Source organism: Maylandia zebra, linkage group LG2 (genome assembly GCF_041146795.1).
Source record: "Maylandia zebra isolate NMK-2024a linkage group LG2, Mzebra_GT3a, whole genome shotgun sequence".
Taxonomy (NCBI): Eukaryota; Metazoa; Chordata; class Actinopteri; order Cichliformes; family Cichlidae; genus Maylandia; species Maylandia zebra.
Genome location: NC_135168.1, coordinates 8,781,254 through 8,804,630, shown reverse-complemented (window position 1 = coordinate 8,804,630; position 23,377 = coordinate 8,781,254). Strand labels below are relative to the sequence as shown.

Below are 23,377 nucleotides of genomic sequence, written 5' to 3'. Positions count from 1 at the left end.
TTTACTGGCAAAATCACTATTTAGTGCATCATGAAACACAGCTTGTTTAATCAACCCATGAATGCCTCTGTTAGCTACACAGAGTTGCTCAGAGTGCTTGTGTTACACTAGCTAATCTACTCAGTCACTTTAACAGAACTATTAACATTCACATCTCACAGAACTGATTTGATTGGAGCATTACAACACGTTTGCACAGAGCATAGGAGCGCACTGACTCTGCTTCACGAGCGCTCCACCTAACGAGCGGGCTCGCGGTGCGGTCGCGCGGGACACTCCTCTGGTTTTCTCCCGTGTTTACATATAAATAACTTTGGCGGACCGCCTTAACTCTCCCATTCACATTAACCTGGGTAACCATGGTGACAATAAACAACATTTTCGGTGCGAGCACCGTGTACCGACCTGTAAAAGCAGGTGAAGAGCAGAGTAAGGAAGACACGATGCGTCTCTGCTTTCCTCCAGAACGTGTCTGAGGAAGCAGCGGAAGGTGGGCTCCACTTACTGCTCCCCGAAACCCCGGAGCAAGCACCAAAGTTCCGCCCTCACTGCTTTCTAACATAAAATGAATCCCTGTTACATGGATTTTCTATCCTCTTAAAGAAACTGAAAATAAATACATATAGCAATGAAAAATGTCCCGTTACATGAGTGTTTTACACAAAATAATATTCATGTGGTCATTCCCTCACAGGGGTGCCACAACTACACTGCTGTTTTGACAGAGACACAGTGTGTTTATCTAACTTGGCTGAAGCCAAAGTTCTCCAGACAAATTCAGTCTGTTTCTGCCAAGTGTGAACTCACTGGATGAGCGCCAGATACACAGAATCAAAAAGGGATAAATTACTTTTCTTATGTCATGTTCCCGTCACAAACTGGCTCAAGGAGAGGGGAAGCAGGAGTCCACAGATGAAATGTTCCTATATGTAACAAGTGTCACCTGGCAGTTTGTTGCTCTCTGCCAGGTGATTGGCTGAAGAGCTGTGAAAAGGTAGTGGGTGTGTGGGGTGAAGTCAGCGCTCTTCTGTGGAAAAAACCAGAGGCAATTAATTCACTCAGGTGCGAGTGGGTATACTGTCGTGTGACCACGAATTTTAATAGAAGAATTGATCAAGCCCTAGATCGACTGCGCGCAGGGAAACTGATCAATATTCTGTGCTGTCTCTGCTGTCCTTTTTTTGTTCTTTTGATTGATTTGTAATTTTGTTTTGGTTAGTCCGTCCAGCCGTAGAGGCGGTTATTGATTGAGAGTAAGTTTTGTAAGGGCGGACTAACCTCTCTTTTGTTTTTTTTATTTTAATTGTTTGTGCCACTTCCCTTTATCTCTCAGATCACAGGCCATACATAGCACTGATGCCCAGCTGCGCTGAGACCCGAATTGTTTGCAGTGTGTGCCACGATTGCAGTGTCACTAAGCGGGGTGTGACGGGTTGTAGTGTTATTTCGCACAGTTTGTGTGGTAAGTCTCATGTGCAGCTGGGATATCAGCAGGATGTGTTGTAAGTCCTGTCTGGAAACGACTGGGAATTTGTATGTTTAACTTATGTAATAAATAAATGATCAATTATTTCTTTGCCCCGTTTACTCATCCCTTGTCCTCGGTTACATTTTGGCGTTGTCGACAGGGTTCAAGGGAGTGGCCATTTTGTTTTGTTATTTTGTAAGGACAGCAGGGACAGGTTTGTAAGATTGGAGAGAAGGAGCAGCCAGGTCTCGATCGCCATCATGGAGGGAAGCGAGCAACAAACAATGGCCCAACGTATACAGGAGTTGGAGAATGAACTTAGAGACTTGAAAACAGCATCTGTGGGTACAGAAAGGCCCTCTACATCAACAGGAGCTACAGGAAGTGAATCAGAGACTGTGAGACCCAATCCTGTGGTATACGTACAACAGGATAGAAAGTTGCCAACATTTTCAGGGAAGTTGGACAATATGGGCTCACTGACTCTAGATGAGTGGATTGAGCAAATGAGAGACTTTGTGCGCACGAGAGGCAGAACAGAAAAAGAGCAAGCTCAAATCATTTTTAACCATTTAGAGGGTACTGCACGCACTGAGATAAAGTTTTTGCCAAAGGAACAGAAAGAAAATGTTGAGAAAATTTTTGATACACTGAAAGAAATGTACAGTTGCTTAGATTCCCACATTTCTTTGCAACGCAGATTTTTCAATCGTAAACAATTAGAAGGCGAGTCCTTAATTGACTTTTCTCATTCCCTGATGGCCTTAATGGACCAGATTATTAAAACGGATGAGGAAGCCGCAAGAAAAGCTTCAAAAGATCTGCGTGATCAATTTTGTGATGGTGTTAGAGATCTGACATTGAGGATCAGGCTGAGAGATTTGATTAATGCCAACCCACAGTGGACGATTCGTGAGGCGAGAGCCGAAGCGACCAGGTGGATGGCACAGTATGAGAATCAGCCTTTTAGGTCTAGATATAATCAGTCTGTTTCAGTCTCTGCAGATATGCAAGCTTCTTGTGAAAGTGTCGATTCTAGAACATCAGAATATGCTGAGTTGGTGTCCCTTTTTAAAGCCCAACAGACACAATTAGAGTTGGTCATTAAGGCATTAAACCCACAGGAGGTGGCTGCTTCTAGCAATCACACTTCTCGACGTAGAAGGACGGTGAATGGTAAACCCATTTGTTTTAGGTGTGAGCAAATTGGACATATTGCCCGATTTTGCCCGACATTACCCAATTCTGATGGAAATCAGCATGAAAGAGCAGCTAGGGCTGATGGCCAAACTACTGGGGCGGCGGAAAACTAGTACCCACCAGTGCACAGAGCCACACACTGGTGGGAGGGTTGCAAGGCTCCAGTAATGTAGAACTCGGTCATCTAGTTGGTGAATGCTTGGAAGGGGAGGTTGATTTGGGTGGGGTTATTATTTCATGTTTGCTGGACACAGGGTCCATGGTCACAACAATCACAGAAAGCTCTTTTAAAAATAACTTTTCTCATCTCAGTGATAAAAAGCTTAAAGACTGTGGTTGGTTGGGACTTAAAGCAGCTAATGGCCTACAAATTCCTTATTCTGGGTATATTGAGTTGGATGTTACAATCCTGGGAATTCACCTACCTCGTCGAGGGGTGTTGATTGTGGGAGATCCAACAGATAGCCACATGGCACAGAAAAAGATATCTGTACCTGGTGTGTTAGGAATGAATGTATTGAACCCCCTTTACTCTGAATTGTGTAAACAATATGGTTCCGACCTCTGGGAAGCTCCAGTTTTGAAGACTGCGCCACGTGGTTGGAGAAGAGCGTTGAGATACTGCCAAATGATGGAGGCCATGGCAAATTCTCCTGAACCCCATCGTGTTAGAGTACAGGGTAAGAAGTCTTTCTGTGTTCCAGCTGGAACGCAAAGTTATGTTCCTGTTACCTGTCCAAAGATGCCTGTGAATACACCTATTGACCTCTTGATTGAACCCCTCGGGCCTGATGATGGTTTTCTCCCGGAAGGCCTATTGGTGTCTCCTTCATTGGTAAAGGGAGAAGGAGGGGAGGCTTTTGTTCCAGTGACTAATGTTGGTAAAACTGATGTCTATTTGACACCTCGTCGGGTGATTGCTACAGTTCAACTGGCCAGTGTGCTAGCAGAGGGTAACTCTGAAATACAGGTCTCTGTAAATTCACAGTGTTGTACAGCTTATATTTCCAGTCATACAATGGCAGACAATGCAGCGGAATTGGATCTGCCTGAATTTGAAAGTCTTGAGGAGAGTGAGAAACGGCAAGCAAAAGTTTTATTGCAGAAGTATAGCGGCGTGTTTGCCAAGAATGAGTTGGATGTTGGTTGTAGTAAATTGATCACTCATGAAATTCCTTTGATAGATGAAACACCAGTGCGACAACCATACAGGCGAATCCCTCCGTCTCAGTATGAACTGGCAAGGGATGATATCAAACAGCTGCTGCAAGCTCGCATCATCAGAGAAAGTAGTAGTCCGTACTCATCCCCAATAGTTCTTGTTCAAAAGAAGGATGGAAGTCTACGCATGTGTGTCGATTATAGACAGTTAAACGCCAAGACCAGAAAGGATGCATTTCCTCTGCCAAGGATTGAAGAATCCTTGGATGCTTTGACTGGTGCTCAGTGGTTTTCCACTTTGGACCTGGCTAGTGGTTATAATCAGGTGGAAATGGCTGAGAAGGATAAGATTAAAACTGCATTTTGTACCCCATTTGGTTTGTTTGAGTTCAACCGCATGCCGTTTGGTTTGTGTAATGCACCCAGTACATTTCAGCGCCTGATGGAGCGTTTGTTTGGAGATTGCAGACATCAGTCGGTGCTTTTGTATTTGGATGATGTGATTGTTTTTTCATCCTCCGTGCAACAGCATTTGGAGCGGTTGGAAGAAATCTTCTCTCGTCTGGATAAAGAGGGGCTTAAAGTGAAACTCTCCAAGTGCCAGTTTTTCCAGAGGCAAGTGAAATATTTGGGGCATGTGGTGTCTGCCGAAGGAGTTTCTACTGATCCAGATAAAATAGCTGCAGTGCGGGATTGGAAAACGCCCAGCAATCTAGCAGAACTGCGTTCCTTTTTAGGATTTGCTAGTTATTATAGGAGATTCATAGCTGGTTTTTCACGCATGGCTGCTCCCTTGCATAGATTGGTCTCTGCACTCCTCCCTCCAGGTAGAAAAGGTAGGACCCCCCCAAAACCGTTATTGGATTTTTGGGATTTGGAGTGTGAACAAAGTTTTCATCAGCTCAAGGCTGCTCTGGTTTCTGCACCAGTGCTTGCTTTTGCTGATTTTCAGAAGCCATTTACATTGGAAGTAGATGCAAGCTATGGGGGTCTAGGGGCAGTGCTTTCCCAGGAGTATGAGGGTAAATTGCGGCCAATAGCTTTTGCCAGTCGGAGCTTAAAGCCTACAGAGAGGAATATGAGAAATTATAGTTCCATGAAGCTTGAGCTTGTAGCTCTCAAGTGGGCCGTCACTGAAAAGTTTAGGGAGTATCTTTTGGGTCATCGTTGCACTGTATTTACAGATAATAACCCACTAAGCCATCTGTCCACGGCAAAGCTAGGTGCCACAGAACAGAGGTGGGCATCAGAGCTGGCCGCTTTTGATTTGACCATAAAATACCGGCCTGGGGCTCAGAATGCTAATGCAGACGCATTGTCCCGCCTACATGGAACTGTAATGGAATTGGATGGTCCATTATCTAATGATATTGGAGTGCAGTGTGAGATGATTCCCAGTGTTCAGGCAGAGATAAGTGTTTTACCTGGTTGTTCTTTCTCTGATCTCTGTACGTTACAGAAACAAGACCCTGTGATTGGTCCCTTCTTAAAGTATTGGGAGGTGGCCAGGTTGCCAGATTCAAAGGAAAGAGATGGTCTTGGTAAGGGTTCGAGGGAATTGGTCCGTCAATGGGGGCGGATGAAACAAAGGGAGTCTGTGTTGTATCGCTGCACTCATACTCCTGATGGAGTGAGGGAGGTTGACCAGCTGGTGCTGCCACAGTGTTTACAGGGCCGCGTCCTTCGTTTACTCCACGATGAGCATGGTCATCAAGGGGTTGAGCGTACACTGCAGTTGGTGCGCTCGCGATATTATTGGCCGCACATGTATGCAGATATTGAGAGATGGTGCAGAGATTGTGAAAGGTGTGTTCTTTCTAAGGCTGTTGTGCCAAAGATTAAAACCTTTATGGGTAGTATTTCTGCATCTCGGCCTCATGAAATTTTGGCAATTGATTTTACAGTACTTGAACCCTCAACTGATGGTAAAGAGAATATTTTGGTAATGACTGACATCTTTTCTAAATATACTCAGACTGTCCCTACAAAAGATCAGCGAGCCAGTACAGTGGCAGAGGCTTTAGTGAAGCATTGGTTTCATTTATTTGGGCCTCCAAGCCGTATACATTCTGATCAGGGGCGAAATTTTGAAAGCGTTTTGGTGCAACAGCTGTGTAAAATTTATAAGATAGAGAAGAGTCGGACGACACCCTATCATCCACAAGGTAATGGTCAATGTGAACGATTTAATCGTACACTTCATGACTTGCTGCGTGCCCTGCCTCCTGAACAAAAGCGCCGGTGGCCGCGGCATCTCTCCCAAGTCACATATGCGTATAACACCACAGTACATCAGTCAACTGGTATGACTCCATATTATTTGATGTTCGGGCGAGAGCCACGGTTGCCAGTGGATTTTTGGTTGGGTGCTGGCAGTGAAGTTGATGAGGACGTCACTCTTGAAGAGTGGGTACAGGAACACCAAAAGTCCTTGGCTGCTGCATATGATGTTGTGCAGCAACGGTTAGAAAGGAGAAGGGTTCAGAGAGATTTGAATTCCTCTAAATGTGCTAGTCCTGATTTGGAGCAGGGCGATTTGGTGTATATGAGAAACCACTCTGTAAGAGGTCGCAATAAGATTCAAGATTTTTGGGATCCCACGCCCTTTCAAGTAGTGCGACCTCCTCCTGGTCATGGCGTAGTATATTCAGTCGCTCCTGCTGGGCACACTGGTCCACTTCGACAAGTACATCGAACTGAGTTGAGAAACATTCCAATCAGGGAATTGGATGGAGACCAAGATAGTGGCCTACAAATGTCAAAACAGGATGATCTAACCGGAATGTTGGCCACAAATAACAGTATGGTTGATGAAGTGGAACAGATGTTTACAGAACAGGGAGATGGAGGCGATTCTGCAGTGTTGGAGGAAGGGACGTTGAGTCCCACACATGTGGGGGTGCCCCATTTGGATTGTTCTGGGGACCTAGAACCTGGGGAGGAAGATGTTGCCAGCTTGACGCAAGGGTCTCGTAGGTCAATGAGGAAGACTGCTGGACAGCACTCAAACCCATTTAAATTGCCACAATCCATTATAAAATGAGCAAAATTTTAAGTGTGCTCTCTTTTCAGCTCATCGTCGGGTCGCCGATGCCCTTTGAAGGGGAGGGTTGTAACAAGTGTCACCTGGCAGTTTGTTGCTCTCTGCCAGGTGATTGGCTGAAGAGCTGTGAAAAGGTAGTGGGTGTGTGGGGTGAAGTCAGCGCTCTTCTGTGGAAAAAACCAGAGGCAATTAATTCACTCAGGTGCGAGTGGGTATACTGTCGTGTGACCACGAATTTTAATAGAAGAATTGATCAAGCCCTAGATCGACTGCGCGCAGGGAAACTGATCAATATTCTGTGCTGTCTCTGCTGTCCTTTTTTTGTTCTTTTGATTGATTTGTAATTTTGTTTTGGTTAGTCCGTCCAGCCGTAGAGGCGGTTATTGATTGAGAGTAAGTTTTGTAAGGGCGGACTAACCTCTCTTTTGTTTTTTTTATTTTAATTGTTTGTGCCACTTCCCTTTATCTCTCAGATCACAGGCCATACATAGCACTGATGCCCAGCTGCGCTGAGACCCGAATTGTTTGCAGTGTGTGCCACGATTGCAGTGTCACTAAGCGGGGTGTGACGGGTTGTAGTGTTATTTCGCACAGTTTGTGTGGTAAGTCTCATGTGCAGCTGGGATATCAGCAGGATGTGTTGTAAGTCCTGTCTGGAAACGACTGGGAATTTGTATGTTTAACTTATGTAATAAATAAATGATCAATTATTTCTTTGCCCCGTTTACTCATCCCTTGTCCTCGGTTACATATAAATAAAGTGGAATTTATTCAAACTTTACCAAAACTTCAACACATCAAATACAAGCAGTTCAGCAGGGAGTGGATGTGTGTTGCATGTGCCAGGTGGATGCAGAGAGAGGCCAGGGCCACGTTCAAACCTGAACACGCTGCACAGTGTTTTCTTCCATTTGTTAGGGATGAATGAAATGCTTCCTTGAAAGGATGTGTGCAGTCACCAGTGGGCGTGGAAGCATGTGCGCCCTCATTTGGTGGGTGTGCAAGAAAAGTCATCCTGTCACACAGCAATGCCTACATAAATCACACCACTCTGCTTAAAATAATAATGTTTAGTGAAGCAGGTGAAGCAAAGGGCTGCTTTTAATAGGCTGGGAGACCCAGGTGTGCTGCTTTAGCTGCTGAGCCTCTTATGACAGAACAGCGGAGAGTGGTAAGAAGGGAGGAGGGGGTCTGGCTGTGTTTGTGAACGATAGATGGTGTAACTCTGGGCATTTCTCTATCAAAGAGACGCTATGCTGTAAGGACATTGAGCTGCTAGCGGTTAGCATGAGACCGTACTATCTACCACGAGAGTTTACACACGTGATTATGATAGCTGTGTATGTCCCGCCCTCTGCTAACGCTGCAGCAGCCTGTGAGGTCCTGCACACTGTAACCAGCAGACTCCAAACACAGCACCCTCAGGCCCTTTTCCTGATCTCTGGGGACTTTAAAGATGATGTAACCATTTAATTATGGTTACATAATTAATTATGTAATTAATTATGCAAAATGCAAAACGCTCAGCTGTGTCTCCAATCAAAGCTCTGTAACTTCAGAGGTGATGTTCATATGTTGACTAATGGTTTTCTTTCATTTTTGATGTACTGCAGAATATTTGTATAAAATCCAGGCCAGGAAAATCTCCTTCATGTGTTTCTGTGTTTTGTCTTCAGCTACGTTGACACAAAGGCCTCTGCTGTGACGCTCACACCTTTGATAAAGTCTGGAGAGTGTCAGCTTCCTGTTTATAGATACAAAAATATGTAATGTTGTGAACTCTGGCCGCAGCGGCGCAAGAAAAAGGAGAATTACGGGAAGCACTCACAACAGGTAAAATCAAAATAACAAAGTAAAGTACGATAAAATAAAAAACAACAAAAGAACAACACAATATACTTCCCCGTACTGTTACTGCTAACCTCTGTTAACCTAGTAACTCTTACCTTCTAACTGACAGCTGGTCAATAAACGAGCTCCATAAACGCTCCATATTCACCTTTACATGGAATATAAAGGGAAAAGAAGAAACACAGTGCTGTGTCAGCGTTAGACATATAGATATATCCTTGCTTTTAATACATTTGAAGGTGGGTGGGAGAGGTGCTTCTCCGCGTAGTCTATGGTCTCTTTGGGATCGGTAAAGCTTTTCCTCACATCACCATGGGTCACTAACAGCTTTGCAGGGTATAGCAGTCTGTACCTGACGCCGGTCATCCCACGTAGTCTTCCTCTCATATTTGCAAATGCGGCTCTGCGTTTCCAACAGAGGGAGGGAAATCTGGGAGGATGTTTATTTTAAAAACCCTTATACATCAGGTTCTTGTTCTCTGCAGCTTTCAGCAGAATTTCCTCACCAATGTGGTAGTAGTGCAATCTCAAGATGATGGGCCGAGGAAGATGACTTTGTTTGGGACGCTGGCGATTCACTCTATGTGCTCGATCGATGAGTGGCTTCTCCTCGAGAGATAGCGCCTCCGCCAACAGGTGTGAACCAACTCAGTCATCTTGGGTCCCTCTGTGCCTTCTGGTATTCCTGCAGTTCTTAAATGTTTCTGCCATTACATGGCCTGTATTTGTAGAGCGCTTTACTCGTCCCTAAGGACCCCAAAGTGCTTTTTTGCCCAAGGACACAACGACCGAGACTGTCCAAGCCGGGGCTCGAACCGGCAACCTTCCGATTACAAGACGAGCTGCCAACTCTTGAGCCACGATCGCCCCACATATTGTTGTCTTTTGTTGCAGACACCAAGTGTTGAGATCCTGTCTCAACCTCCTACATTCTTCCAGCAGGTTACACATTATTTTTTGTATTTGGAATCAAATATATGTGTCAGTTGGGCCTAGTGCAGGGGTCAGCAACCTTTAACACCCAAAGAGCCTTTTGGACCCGGTTTCCACGCAAAGGGTCAGGGTTTGGGAAAACACTGGGAGCCGCAAATACTTTGTGACATCTAAAATGAAGATAACACTGTGTATATTGTTTTTACCTTTATGCTTTGTGTGAACAACTACAGTGTGTTGCTTATGAAATCCATGAAGTGCTACAGAGAAAATTACATTTGATTTATGTAATGAACACATTTTGAGCTCTTAAAGAAATATAACAAAGGAAAGCTGAACTACAATGATCCATGTAGCAAACACAAACTGTTATATCGCCTTTGGGCTTTTGGAGCCTTGACCTGACTTTTAAAAAAAGCGCGTTCATGCAAACATCGTCGGGTCTGCCGTGATATGTTTACAACGGGACTTCTGCTCCTGAACCTCTGCGCACAGCGTCTGCAGGTAAGGTAACTTTATTTATACCCAAAGGCAAGGTAAATTTGCTTTACAGGAAAATGACAGCATTTGACATCCCTTTAAAAACACACATACCTAGTAAATATATAAAACTCACTGTGACACATACTTTAATATTTCGAATCAAAAACAGTTCTTATTTAATTCAGTGACAGCAAAGCTATTTTTATAACGCTTTGTCCTGCATCTCGGAAATAGAAACCTCCGTCCTGAGGGAAGAAGCTGAAATTCACCCCTTAGAGGATGGGAACCATTTTTAAGGATTGATAAAGCCATCCTCTGTACCTGCTCAGAGTACAGGGAGGCTAAACAAGACTGTGGCTCAGCTATCAGACGACTGGACCATCTCACTATCTGATTCAGAGAGTTTTTCTCTGTGACAGAGGTCTGACCGAACCATGCCACCAAACAAAAGGATAAAACAGACTCAATAAAAGAACGATAAAACAAAGTTAACATTTTTTGGTCAATGTGGAAATGAACAAGTTTCCTAAGGCAATAAAGGTGCTGGTGACCCTTTTTACAAACTGATTTGCAATTTTGATCAAAGTTCAGTTTTTCATTGATTATGGTCCCAAGATATTTATATGATTGTACTTGCTCTATTTTCTGACCTTTAATTAAAGTGACTCCGTGCCCATTTTGTTGTTTCCTAAAATCAACAACCATGTCTTTTGTTTTAGATATGTTCAGCTGGAGATAAGACTCCTCCCACCACTGAACAAAGTCATCAATGACTGGGCCGTGGTTAGTTTCACCCTCTTTCAGTAAGCTGACAGTAACAGAGTCATCTGCATATTTAATAATGACCCTGTTTTCATGTCTGCCCTGACACATGTTTGTATAGAGAGTGAATAATAAGGGCGATAGGACGCAGCCTTGAGGAGAACCTGTGGAGGAGAACACTGGGTCAGACAGAACCCCATTTATTCTCACTCTTTGTGACCTGTCAGTTAGAAAATCTAAAATCCAGCCCAGCAGGTTTTTCCTGATTTCAAACTGTTCTAAAAGTCTTTTAATTAAAATATGGGGCTGTGTTGTATTAAAAGCCGAAGAAAAATCAATGAAAAGAAGTCTTGCAAAAGTCCCTTTACTCTCTACATGTTTAAGAATCAGATTTAGTAAAGTCAAAAGTGCGTCCTCCACTCCTCTGTTGGGCCTGTATGCAAACTGCATTGGATCCAGCTGACCTTCAGTCTCTTCATAATCACATTTCTGATGATTTTTTCAAAGACTTTCATGACAACTGAAGTGAGGCAACAGGCCTGAAGTCGTTTAGATTTAGGGACAGGAACCACGACTGCTTCTTTGCAAAGAGAGGGCACATGTTGTGTTTGCAAGGATTTGTTAAAAATAACCTGAAATATAGGACTGAGTTCATCAGCACAAGATTTAATTAGGCGGCCACTAATATTATCAGGACCTGGCTCTTGTTCACATTGACTGTATGAAAGGCCTTTTTAACATCGCTGAGTTCAATGATAAAGTGCTGAGTATCTCTCAGTTTCTGTTTCAGTTCCCAAATATCCTCGCTGAAATCAGAAGAACTAAAACGAGCAGAAAACATGTTTAAAGCATTTGAAAATCTCTGTCTGAATTAAAACATCTAAAATGACCTGACTGCTGCTCTGGGGGTTTTGAAACCCTGCTATGGTTTTCATACAAGTCCAGGCAGACCCAAAAGTTTTTGCAGCAAATTTGCTTTCAAGAAGGTTTTTGTCTGTTTTGCTTTCAAGATCTCGATTTTCATTTCCTTGGTAGCTGTCTGAAAATCGGTAACAGCCCCTCTTTAAAGGCCCGTCTCTTTTTCCTTAAACAGGATTTGACACTTTTAGTGACCCATGGCTTATTGTTAGCGTAAATTTTAACGCGCTTACGGGGTATAATCATGTCTTTACAAAATACTGCACAGGAGCTAGTAACATCCACCAAAGCGTCGAGATCATCTCCACAAGACTGAAGACGGGGCTGTACGAAGTCACTTTATCTCTACAGGACTGTAAGCTGTCGTCTGTGAGGCGTGAGCGTGTTTGTTTGAACACAGTTCACGGTGGAGAACAGCTGCTGACATAATGTGGATCCCAAGATCCATAACTGGCCTACCTGGGGCTGAAAGTCTCCATAAATGCAGGCGTTTCGGCGGCTACACCGGCTTCCGCGAGTGTGACGCTTACTTTGAGAAAATAATAGAATATAAATGTATTTTTATATTTCAATATCACAATAATCTTCCAATGTAGAACTACAAGTTAAAAAAGAAGTAACATAAATCAAATCCACTTCAGCTAAATACTTCTCATTTATTTCCATCTTACATGCTGTGACTGCAGCCATTCCCACATCTCTGTGAATGGGACTCATGGACATGGATCAGTGGTTGTTGATCAATGGTCCTGAGAATCTACATAATTAAGATGAAGGAACGGAGCTCCCAGCCCATCGTTCCTGCAGCTGCTTTCAGTCTTTATGCAAATGTCCTGTTTGTAAGACTGAAACCTGCAGCTGAGACTGAAGACGTCACCTGATGATGACGACACGTTTCTCCCACAAAACGCTGCGTCCAGATGAACAGAAGCAACAGACTCACTTTCCTGGATGATTGAGATGCATCAAGACTTCATTGTGTGTTACTTCTCATTCAGCACAGACACATTATTCCTGTTAGGTCATGTCAGCTGTCACTCAGTACAAGCACAACTGTGAACAACACAAACTTCTCTTCAATGTGTCACAGAAACACTAAGTGTGAGAGCCTGTATGACACACAGGACAGACTGTAAGCTCTGCTGGCTGCACAGCACTTTGTAGCAGTTTTCCAACATGTCCTCCACCCGTGATGTCAGTGGTGGGACCCCAGTCACAGCACTCAGCACCACCTCCTTTAAATGGATTTTATAGCAGTTCCTCCCGTTACTCGGTGCAACGCTTCTTAAATGTGTTTTTGCAGGATAAAACACAGCAGGTGGTGTAGAGAGGACGTCAGCTGACGGAGCAGAGGGAGGCAGACTGTGGATAAATGACAGAGTGAGAGGAGAGCAACCATGACAGAAGCACAGGTGTGGCAGATAGAAGTGGCTTTATAGACACTTATTGTCAGTCCTCGTGCATGCTGTGGAAATAAGTGTCTGTGTCATGAGGTGACATGTGAGCTTATCTTTGGTCAATAAAGCTGAACGACCAGTTTTCACTTTGCTTGTTACGCTTGTTTAGTGACGTCTGGGTTTCTGTGGAGCCCGAATTTTGATGAGTTCTGGTGAAATCATCTGAGATCATCTGAGCATCGGTGAAGAGTCAGCAGAGAAAGTGTGGGACAGAAGTTTGCTTTGGACACATGGACTGAAATCAAAAAGTAACAAACAGGATTTCCAATGGACAGTATGGAGAAGTGAAAGTACACAAAGGCTGTGCTGGAACACGTGTGTTACACTTTTTGACAGCTGAGAACAAAACACAATATTTTGCATCATCTCTGCAGTGTCTCTTCTTTCCTCTGCTGTTGTGCTTTTAGCTCCAAACTGTTTCAAATGGTTTGTCAGCAAGCTGACCTCTGACCTCTGCAGTACTAACTCCTGACCCGTACAAAGAGCGGGCGTTTCTGACCTTTGACCTGCAGCTGTATGTCTCTCAGTCTCAGTTCTTCTCTCCGTCACTGATGGAGCAGGTGTAGTTGCTGCTGACAGTCAGTCGTTTGTTTTCTCAGAGTGAGGCTGAAGTCTGAACTGTTCAGAGCATCAGGTCTCATCAACGTGCGCTGCTGTAACGCCGCTTTGTCCTCTGAGATCACCAGGTATGAAACCTGAGTGCTGACAGAGCAGCATGTTCCCCCTCATTCACCTCCACCACCACAGCCAAGGCATGCTGGGAAACTGAGGACACACAGACGGAGAACTGAAGTGTCTGCTGTGTGTTCATCTCAGAGTCCTCACAGGTGACACATTAGCTCCAGAACACCAAGCCAGGTGTTTGAAGCCTGACAGGGATTCTTCCCATCCAGAGGGAGGATTTAGCTGCACAACAATGAACATTAGTGTGTAGTTTAGAAACACAGACTGTGCCTGCACTGCATCTAGTGAAGAAAAGTGTTACTGCCAGAGAACCAGGCTCCTTTAAAGCAGCTGATATTAAGGTTGAAAAATCAACAATAAGCTGATGTAATCAACGTTTCACAAAATGGTCAGCAGCTAAAATCTGGAGCCGTTCTTTGGTGGTAATTAACAGTTTGTTCTTGTTAGCTAATTATGTCATTAAAGGTAGCAGCAGAAGCCTTGTGTTGAAAGCCCATTCACTCACACATTCACACAGTATGTGTGTGTCTGTGTTACACTGTGGACATCCCTTCTGTTGGAGCGCCATCTTGTGGCAGGTTTAAGAAATGTTCTTCTTGTAAATCCAAACTGATGCACCTCCATAGCAGACTGTGGAGGCTTTCAGTGACATGAAGACTTGATTTATACTGTCATATTCTCCTGTTACACAAAGCACAGCACGCTGAACATGGATGAACTGAAACTCCCAGCATCTGACTGAGGAAAAGCACAAATCATTCTCACACTGACTCCTGCTTGATTTTAGATTTGCTTTCAAATCCTCACACTTTCATATGAAGCACTAAATGGGCTCCAGACTGTTTATCTCAGCTTCCTGTCAAACACACTGCTGCTCACACCGAGGCTCAGTTTACTCCTCCAGCCTGGCTTAACCTGCTGTCTGTTAAAAACAGTCCCACACTCCTCTGTTTAATCCTTCTGATCAGACTCTTTGATTTTGTATTGTTTTTACCTGAAGTTGTGTTTTTGACATGGTTCTGTCTGTGAAATAAAGCTCACACACACACTGCTACAGTCCTTCATACACTTAGAAACGAAGCTGCTCCTTTCCTCAGTGCTGACACATAAAGAAGAGTTGCTTTTATATCCAACACGTCTCTGTTCCAGAAAACAGCTTCAGCAGCCTCTGAGTCTGAACTTGGAGTTGGTTATAAGCCACAGGCCTGTGTGCACAGCAATGAGGAAATATAATGCAGTAAGTGAAACATGGATGTGTGGAACAGATTATCCCAAAGGTTGATTCTGTTCATCTGGACGTTCTCAGTGAAACATTTGGTCTCTCGGTCAGGTGACTCCTTTAGTCTCAGCTGACTGCAGCTTTCCAAACCTTTGTCACTGGATCACTCACTTCATCTCCAACGTGTCCCTGACACAGACAGCTGGAGCCGTTACAGCAAAATCATTGATCATCGTTTTTAGAACATTAGCTGGTGTTGGTGGGCAGGCTAGCAGTGCTAATTGTTAGCACTAGTTCTGCTGCTCTCCCTTTGTCTCTGTTATTGTTGGTCTTTAGTGAACAATAGAAAGTGTCTTCATGAGACTGTTGCCTAATGTTCAAATGTAGATAACACCACCTGCACCAACCTGTTACACAGCACAACCCTCTGGTGTAGCTTTGGCTGGAGCACATATTGGCAGCTCCAGTGACATCACCACTCCATGGTGACATCATCTCTACAGACTGTGGCTGTTACATATCCTCACCTGGTAATAATAAGACTGTCCTCAGCTGCACACAGCTCCAAGATGAACAAACTGAAGTAAATACAAATTAGAGTTACGATAGATTGAAATCTTGTAATCAGAGCTAATTCTTAGTGAAACTCTCACAACATCATATCATGATCCTGGGTTAGTGTCTCGGTCTCAGATCACAACATCAGCACAGGCTTGGCTTGGGTGAGGTATTGAGTGGTTCTTGTCCATGACAGCTGCAGGTACAGTGCCATCAGCCATGCTGCACCACATGTCTGCCCAGGAACATTAGTGTGGCTGAGTCTCATGTAAACATTGTGCTAAAGTGGTGGGAAAGTGGCTGCAAGCTGGCTGCACTGTGTCCAATACTCTCAGTATGATATCCACAAACCTCTGAGTGTCACAGAGTGGGCCTGTGCTCAGCTCACTGTGCCCCATTCAATTCTACTTGCATAGTTTTACAAGTAAAATTAAAAGTTGCTCAATGATAAGTTATTGTAGTAACAACTAAGTCCATGGTCATTATTTGTTAATAGTAGCTTAAAGCTTCTGCACCAATCATGGAGCACCAGGTTTAGAGCATGTGGATCTACAAAAGTAAGTCCCAGTAAGATGGGCTGAGCCTTACATACTAGAAGAAACATGTCATTCCCAGCAGATGAAGCGCCCTTTAAAGCAGGATCTCACTTTAAACCTAAAGAACTTGCTATGAGCATGCAGTGCATTCATGGTTATTATTCATACGATTGTGGGGAGCTAATAAAGTGCAACTATCACATTACATTTTATTATTAAATTGTTGTTAACAATCCCTTCACTTCTGCTTATCTAATTCATGGTTGCAGGATGGCTGACAGCTTCCATTAGGCAGGAGGTAATGTCCATTCTGGCCACAGTGCAACCCACAATGTGTAACTGACACTATTATATTGCATTATGTCACATTGTTACATCTTTTTAATAAATGATGACAGTCAGCTGAATTTGCTGCCCCCTTGGTGGAGGACATCAGGATCAGCTGCTCCATCACAAACACCACAGAAGAAGAACAACACTGGATCAGATTATCTGGACGTGTTTGACAGGGACAGTGTTCATGTTCATGGACATCAGGACAAAAACAGACGATGGAAACCTGCCAGATTTGAGCTAAACTGCTCGTTTCCATGTGTAGTCCCTGGGAGGTCACATGACCAACAAAGACACACAAGCTGTGTCCCAAAACGTCGGCTGCATCCTCCGGAGGCCGCATTTGAAGGCCGATGACGTCACAGCCAGGCGACGAAGGCTGTCCCGATTCCTCGACTCCTTCAAATGCGTCCTTCATTCCCCCGAGTTTGAAGGATGGGTCGGGTGTGTCCTTCGTGGCCCACCATATCCCAGAATTCATAGCGCGGCCCAGCCAAATTTCAGCTGCCAACAATGGCGGCCGCTACTAAGTTTTAAAATTTAACGAGGGAGCACTACTTACTTACAATGAATTCCTTACACTATATAATTTTCCCGTCAGTGTTGGGGAATTCTCAATGGTCCTTGGTGCCATACCCTCAGGGACTTTAATGTTATATAAAAACACTGACAGCTCAATATCTGCCTCAGTCACTCTCCCTGATCCAGCTGAGTCAGCAGTGGGAAAAATCTGCTTTTCACAGGAACTTGGTAACAGCAATAAGAGAATACGTAGTTTATTCCAAGAAGATATCATGTCTCTCCCATATATAGAATATCTTACTGGAACCGACATGTTCCAGATATCACCTGGAAGACAGTCTGGATGATCCCATAAATATCTAATTGTGAACAAGGTGAAGGAAATCTCATATAAAATTCTTCATAAATGTGACCCAGCCAGTCACTATATGGTAACATTTAAAAGAGACATAAATACTAATTGAACTTTCTGTGGGGATCATCCAGAAACTGTGGCACATCTCTTTTGGTTCCTCTACACAGAGATTCTGGAAGAATTTAGCAGTTTTGTTATTGTCCATATTTTAAGGGAGTTTTCTTTACGATGGAAAATGTTTTATTCTGTTTCTTTAAGTTCCCCAGGAAGAATGATAAATGTTTTTTTTATAAAATATTTGTTAATACTTTTAGCTATTTTATATCCATGAATGTAAGTTTATTAATAAAACACCATATTTCTGCCTTTTTATAAGGATATGAATTGTACATACAATCAATTTCAGACTCAACCAACAAAAAGCCTCTCAGAACAATATTTATATGTTGATTTTTTTCGCCTACTCATATCATCATTTTTTTACTCCTGGTTCTGTATGTTCATGTTCTGTTCTTTTGTAAACTTCATCTGTTTGTATGTTGTATACTCATTGTGTTTCAATAAAGTTCGATTTAAAAAAAGGTACGTTCTAAACGAAGCTTCAGACGTCACTGATCACGTGACTCTGGCCAAACGAATCAAGCCTCGACACGGTGCTTCTGAAGCAGCGCGTTGATCTTTCTGACACACGCACCGGAGCGTCAGCTTCAAGCGGACCATCACTACGTCTCACATCTAAAGGTGTCAAGGTAACTTTGAACTGAGTTCAGTCAATCTGGAGTTTTTCCAAGTTTTCTGTTGCTCTCTGTGAGAGAAGAGCGTTAAAGGCGGGGCTCTCCAGAGTCCAGCAAAACAGGAAACCACAGCTGGGTGTGTGTAAGTGTGCAAACCAATAGAATGCATCGTGGTGGGGGGGGGGGGGCATCACGGGCAAGAAAAAAATAAAATAATCGGTCGTACCCATGCTTCCCCGACGTCATGCCAGCGCATATTGGGAAATTCGTAGGCACCGATCGGTTTTCTATCAGCCATTTGCTGGGAGTAAGGGCGCCCTCCGTTTGCGAGGTGCGCCTGCTGCTGGCGGCACAGGGAGGAGAGGGCGGGGCGGCGGGGAGTCTCTGGCTGGCTGGAGCGGCATCTAATAACCAACTCGCAAAACAAAATAAAAACAACAAACAGATATTATGGTACAGACTTATAATCTGCACCCATGTTTTTTCTACATTCTATAAAGTGAGCGCGAGAGCCCTCGGTGCGCCTGCGCGCTGCTGAAGTCAAAGTAAACTTTATTGTCATCTCCGCTACAGACAGTCCAGCATATAGAGAGACGAGACGACGAGGCTGCAGTTACAGCGGTGCAAGTAAACAAACAATAAATATAAGAAGAGTAAGAAAATAAATCTACACTTTAGGACTCGGGGTAAAGGATCAATAACAATTTAATTTATAATTTACAGTTTGATGATTTAAAGTCTCACACAACCCGTCAAAAGGGGCGGGGCCGGCTGCTTCCAAGTAGAGCACATTTCATTTATAATGATGTAAATCCAAGCCCATCATGGATTCACGATCTGAATCCTGGGTTGTGTGAAATCCCAGAAATCAACCTTAGACAAAGTGAATCTGTGAACTAAGGTGTAGGTCTGTTAGGCAGGGCTGTGCAGAGAGGTTTAAAGGGGCGGGTGCTCAAAGTTAGAAAGGGGCACATTGAACCAGGCTGAATAACAACAACACACTTTCATCAAGAATCTAATATGGGCAACAAGGCAAAGCAAACGTAGCCGATGCTTTACCTGATGGGTACAATGTTGCTGTTGAGGGGTTGCTGTGGATAGTGCTGGAGGGCAGGCAGGGCTGGACTGGGACAAAAAATCGGCCCGGGCATTTTGACTGGAGACCGGCCCACCAAAAATGTGACGTCATTCATGGATAAAACCGCAAAGGATTCTGGGAACTTTTGGCAAGAGGTACTAGCGCATGCAGGCTTTCAATTGAACTCAGTTACACAGCGATAAAAAGAAACACAAAAAATGGCAAGAAGCTGCTGTATTATTAACTGCAATAGCCGGTGTTGTGCCAAAAAGTGATTGTCTGCCAAAAACTGATTTCCGGTATTTGCAAAGAAACTGATTGCTCGTATTTAAATTGCTATAAATAACTTGTTGGGCTATAATATGTGAAACATATGTCAAATGCATCCCTCATGGATGACATAAAGTCATACTGAGCTACAAACAACATTAGTGTAACAAGGTAGAAGCCGCAATCAGTCTGTGGCATTGACTTTTATATAACCTTTATTTATGCCGTAAAAAAAATCTAATTAACATTAAAAATGTATTTTTTAAGAAGTAGTTGGACAGCAGAAATGGCTCAAATATTACAATTATTTTTCAACTACTAATTAATTACCGTTGAGCTCAAAGGTTATATTAATACACGGTTAACGAATGTGTATTTATGACGACGATTTGTGAGACGAACAAAGGTAAACTTACGTTTGTTCGTACGATGGTCTTTCGGTGCATTTCAAGGTCCTGCACCCATCCGTCGGTAAACTGTACCTGGGCTTGTTGCAGTGACCTGAAGTTACTAAACTTCATGAGTGTATGCACTCACTCCAAGAACCGTATAATTATAAATCTGAGCGTGGTGAAAGTTGGGCAGCACGCTAACGTCTTTTGTCCCTCTGTGTGCTCGTAAGGGTCTGACCCTTTCACTCCTTTGATTTTTCCTCGTATCTTTTCTTTGTCTTTTCGTCGAGTCTGTCTTTGTACGGACCGGCATTGTTCTCCGTCGTTTTGTACATACCTTTTTTGTGCGGCAAAGAAAAATCAAGAAGGTATTGGAACCGGAGAATGAACGTTTTGTAGTGCTGCAATTGCAAATGCTTGTATTTGATGTGGTACTTGGATTGTTTTGCCAGGAGTTCCCGGCATGCAATGCGCAAAGTCACGTGGTCTGTCAATCGCTATAGGAAAAACCATAAAGCCTTTGCATGAAAACAACTGCTTTGATGTACACTGCCTTGTTGGTATATATGTATCAATCTAATAAAGTTAAACCTACACCATTCTCCCTATTCGGGATTTTAAACAGTACATAGCGGAAACAAAAAGACTGCTTGGTAGAGTTAACCTCCTGAACTATCTACAACACATGGTAGAAACCTGAAATTAAGACCAAGAACACTAGAGGTGAGACATGATCATTAATTAATATTAAAATTAATAAATGACCGATTTAGGGATATTTTCATAAAGTATTTATTTACCAAAACAATAGAAAACAGCATGGTAGCACAATATATTTTGCTAACACAGCAACCTTTAAATATGAAAGGAGACAGAGAAAGAAAGGTGAGAAAGAAGAATAAGAATAACACTTAATTGAGTTTTTGATGGCATTTTACACACAGTACTAATACAGTATCTAGAAAATATGGGAAAATACTGGCATCATATACAGTACTTACTTCTGAAGAAATTATATGGGACCCTGAAAAACAGGACACAAGTGAAAGGACAAAGAACTGTGAATGGCAATTGATGGACTTGCTCAGATGATCACAGTACTGGCATCTTTATTCCAGAAAGGAATTAGAGAAATCATATACACTAGTACTTACGTTGATGAACTTAAAAAGTTGAATGGTCTCGAACCTCTTAAACAAACAATGTATGATCAGACCCTGACAAACAGGACAGAAAGGAATAAAGATTAGATGAATATTAAAATCTATAAAGGACAGATTATGATTGAATTGTATCACCAAAGACTATTCACTCATCAATAAAAGGTCACCTACAACACTTCCACAGCAGCAACACTGAACATATCTTAAGACATGGAAACCTTTATGAAGTGAAAGGACAGACAGTGAAGGTTGAGAAAGAATTGTACTTAATAGATTTTTTCAGACAATGACAGTACTGGTATGCTTACTCTAGAAAAATGGTTGAATCATATTCCATATAGTACTTACTTAAAATGAACACACTTCAGTCCTCCTAAAATGACTGACAGCATCTGAAATGAAACAATGACAGATTAAGACTGTAAGAATATATGTTTATAAATGCCTAATACTCCAATCTCATATTTATTCTATCTATTAAGATGGACAAATTCTAAGCATTTACCAATCACTTGACTTGTTTGAAGTGAAGGTAGATACTAAACGTATTCATTTAGGCAATAACAATAAAGCTGAATTTAATATTAACAATAGATAATTAGGAATGTTTTGCTCATTTTTATTTCACCTCACCAGGTTACAAAAGGAGCTTTCTCAGCAGGTCACTCTTCTCAGCTACCCTGTCAATGACCATGTCAGAGTCCAATGACATGAGAATGTCCTTTTCAGTGGCCATCAGCATAAACATCTCCAGCTTGTTTGCAGACAGGCTGCTTCGGAGTCTGCTTTTAATGAACTTGAGTGTAGAGAACGTTCTTTCACAGGCAACCTGAGTGAGGGAGAGGGTCAGCAGGTACTTGTATGCCAGCCCAAGGAGACGATAGGCATCAGACAGCATGTTGAACCGCCTGAGTATTTGATAGCAGCACAGTGGGCAATTTTTGCAAGAACCACAGCTTTCGGTCACAATTTCACTTTCTTCGTCCCATTCTTCAGATCTGTCCTTTGCTGTTCTGGTCGTGTACTCATCTACATGTGATGTCTTAAGCCTTTCCCACTGTTCAGCAAAACGTTTCAGTTCTGACTGAAGGTTATTAACTGTAGCCCTGCTGTCAAATTTAAGTAGACAGGCGCTGAGGTTCTGAAATGCATTACTTGGAAGAGAAACTGTTCTGACCTGGCTAAACTTCCTGGGGTCCAACCTTGCCAAATCGGCAAGAAGAGGGCCATGTATGACAAATCGTCTGTGGATTGCTTCAATAACTGTGTCCAGGATGATGTTGTGCACTTTCACCTCATATGATTTCTCAGCATTGATTTGCAACTCATCTTCAGGCATCTCTCCGGCCATGCCTTTTCTCCTTTTGGCTCTCTTTTTAGGTAGTTCAGCCTCCACTTCCATGTCTGTGTTGTTCTCCCTCTCCTCTAGTTTTTGATTTGTCTGTTTCACAAATGTGTCTGCAGCTGTCTTCACAGTTGGAAAGTCCCTGGCAATACTTTTGAGGCCATCTTGTGTGGCAGTCACCATATGATGGGCAGAGAGAATGTCCATCCCCTTTGACTGGAGGTACTTTGACAGAGGAGTTGTTGCTCAAACACTCTAAGAAATATCTGTGCTGTTAACACAGTTTCATGCTTCAAGAGACACTCTTTAAAGCCTCGTGCTTTGACACAAACAGCTGGCTTTTCTTTTTCCCTCTTTTCAATGGCTTCCATCGTCAGCACTACATCAACGAAGAGGCCATCATCTGGTTTTCCAAAATGTCCAAAGATTTTCTGGAGGGCATCATGCTTGGCCCACCACCGTGTCTCACCTATTGGACTGAGGCGTCTGTGTCTTGTGTTTTCGGTTTGTTTCTCCCACAGATTAACCCTGTGATGGGACTCCTTGATGAACACAGCTATGTCATTAAGTAAATTAAAGAGTGATCCACTTTCAATGACACTTTGTGTTGTGTCAGCAATCACAAGATTAAGTATGTGTGCATAGCACCACACATGCACATGAGTTGGAGACTGGGCAGTCATAAGTGCTGAAAAGCCTTTGTACTGGCCCTGCATATTTGAAGCACCATCTGTTGCATTCCCAATGCACATGGCCTTGTCTAGATTCAGATGCTCTAAAACTCCGGAAAGCAAGTTTACAAAGTACTGCCCCGTGGATGCTTCGCACCTCACTATGGAGACAAGCCTCTCCTGCACAGACTCAGTAACATACCTGATGATTACTGAACACTGATCATAACCTGTGATGTCT

General features: G+C 43.1%; 1 long non-coding RNA gene across 1 annotated transcript in view; it reads right to left on the bottom strand.

Annotated features, from left to right (window-relative positions):
• The window catches only part of LOC143420750 (uncharacterized), a 16,989-nt gene extending 16,529 nt beyond the window's left edge, over nucleotides 1-460 (bottom strand). The window contains exon 1 of the long non-coding RNA XR_013100464.1: nucleotides 1-460. This exon is cut by the window's left edge and continues 364 nt beyond it. This is a non-coding gene — a long non-coding RNA (uncharacterized LOC143420750).
• Between the last annotated feature and the right edge of the window lie 22,917 nt (nucleotides 461-23,377).